This window comes from Alosa sapidissima, chromosome 16 (genome assembly GCF_018492685.1).
Source record: "Alosa sapidissima isolate fAloSap1 chromosome 16, fAloSap1.pri, whole genome shotgun sequence".
Classification (NCBI taxonomy): domain Eukaryota; kingdom Metazoa; phylum Chordata; class Actinopteri; order Clupeiformes; family Clupeidae; genus Alosa; species Alosa sapidissima.
The window spans coordinates 5,236,161-5,238,660 of record NC_055972.1 but is presented as its reverse complement, the minus strand read 5'-3'; the positions used below and the strand labels follow the sequence as shown (position 1 = coordinate 5,238,660).

The following is a 2,500-nucleotide window of genomic DNA, read 5'->3' as shown; positions in this document are numbered from 1 at the left end:
AAAAAGTAGGAATTACAGTCATGAATGTTAAAAACTAGTAATTAAAGTCATGAATGCATATGATTAAAATCCTCAGTGCAACATCAGCACATGTTATAAACTAGTATTTACAGTATGAATACATATGATTAGTGCAACATCAGCACATGTTATAAACTAGTAATAACAATGTTACAAAAACTGTTGTTATACAGCAACACTGAGACTTTTCACTGATCGTGATGTGCACTATCCAAAATGCACAAGCTCTCCCTCACAGGTACACTGTGCACTCCCCACACACAGACACACTCACTCATAAACACACATCACACATACACACGGACACACTCACTCATAAACACACACCCCCCACACACAGACACACTCACTCATAAACACACATCACACACCCTTTCTTCTCTGTTACATTGCTCCGGAACTGTTCATCGCAGCGAGATGAAACCTTTATTGCGTGACAGAGCAGAAGTGGGGTTTTCCAACGAGACTACACATATGTCTGTACGATCAAGTACGAAAATTAAAAAAAATCATGAAATTAAATCAAATTGCATCATATTTACAGTCTATACTTCTCTGCGTTTGCCTGCGTACCCATTACTCTCGTTTGAAATACTCGCGGACCCGTGATCTGATAGATATGCCACGCATGTCAGATGAAAGTGGAGACTCGGAGCTATCATTTGATACCAAGTACATCCTTCTGGGTTATAAAACAGACAAAGTGACAGCAAAATAATAACTTCATATAGCTGGACTTACCCCACGTTTTTTCTGTTTTTGTGGCAAAGCATGTTTATAATCCAACGCTATCGTGTGTTTCTCTATGGCAAAGCATGTTCATAATCCGGTTTTGAGATCCTAGCAAATTCCTGCATGGCATCAAATTTAAGGCTCACATTGCATCCCAATTTGTTCAACAAAGAAACACCTTTTTTGCCTTTACTTTGTTCATGGCAATGCAGTAAAAAGTTGAGAATCATTATGAGTGCATACACCATAGCAGGCTAACACGCAACCTCGGGTCAAGTCAGGTCAGATCAGTTCGTGTCACAGATAGGCTATGGAGCGCAGAAAGGTCATTTTTTATCACTAAATAAAAAATGGCATTTATTTCCGTAAATCACACACCACAAATTTCTGTAAATTTCTCAGCCTCATTATCATTATCACAATTATTATTATGCTTATATTGTTATACATGCACTTTCACTTAAATGTTTTGTGACATGCACATCAGAGGACTGCTTTACTAATGTAAGATATAATTTCATTGCTTTTGCATGGAATTGCATGATGCTTGCATAAGAAAAGAAATACTTCTCAAAACAGCAAGAATTATATGGGTGCTCTTGTTTTGGGATGTTTCCCTCATGCAAGCATCATACATTGGAAGGAAATGGAGAAAAAAATACATGTTTTTTTAATGAAGTTTAATTTGAATGCCTGAATGTAAGGATTCAGGAAACACAATACCAGCTTTTTTGGCGAGCAGATAGGCGTAAATCACTGATCTGTTGATCTTTAACAGATAGAAAGAAGGCTATAATAGCTTTTGGCCACGTTATATTCACATTTGACTATGCAATACTCAGTGCTATACAGTATATTATACAGTCTCTGTTTCTATGGAAGTTCCAAAAATCAACGTTGTTCTATTAAGTGTCGTTAAACAATTAAATAGCATTCAGCAGGTTGAAGCGGAGCTTTGATACCAACGTTATCGATTCGTTTCCGTTTCTCTCGCGCAGACGACTGCATTGAATGAACACTCATATCACCACTTTATTGTATGGCTCCATGTTTAATGACATCGATAGCAAAAACATTTGTTTTCTTTTTTTGTCGGTCCGCGGTATCTTGATCAACTGCGCAGCAAATTATCAGACGAAGCACCGGGCCTAATTTCACTCCACGACTTCGCGGACCAGCAGTCTCCACTTTGCAGACCCATATTTTGAGAAATGCTTAATAGACCACAACCAATTTCAATTCTTCAACACAGTTACCGTTAGACTAGAGGGGAGAAAGGATGGGAAAAGATCTGGGCACAGTTCTTCCAGAACTTCGTGCCAAGTAAAAGCGTTGTCGAGATGTTTGTGTGAATGAAAGAACATAGGCCATAGTGTGACATGCGTAAACCAATGGTGTAGAGATGACGCCACCGGGTTTTATTTAAGAGAGCCTACGTTTGTATGTAGGCAATTTATATTCACAATACTTAGGCCTACTAAAATAAAATAGTATTTTATGTGTATTGGTTGTTTAGAGTATAAAAAAAAATCGGTCGGTCTTAACGCAAGTTTACAACCGGCAAGTCGGTCAGACTAAAAGGGGAAAAAAATAAATATTTGGGTCGGTTCTAAGTTGACAGGGTCGGTCGGGTTACGGCAAACGAAAATATTTTTAAGAATGGCCTGAGCGGCTAGCATAGCCCAGCTCTGAGTGAGTGTAAGCTAGTCGTTAGCCTTGTTAGCCGTGTTAGCCCAGTCAGAATGTG

The 2,500-nt window shown here is 38.6% G+C and overlaps 1 protein-coding gene across 3 annotated transcripts in view; it reads left to right on the top strand.

Moving 5' to 3' along the window:
* The window catches only part of ercc6 (excision repair cross-complementation group 6), a 61,917-nt gene that overhangs the window by 21,742 nt on the left and 37,675 nt on the right, over positions 1–2,500 (top strand). The gene's annotated exons all lie outside the window — the stretch shown is intronic.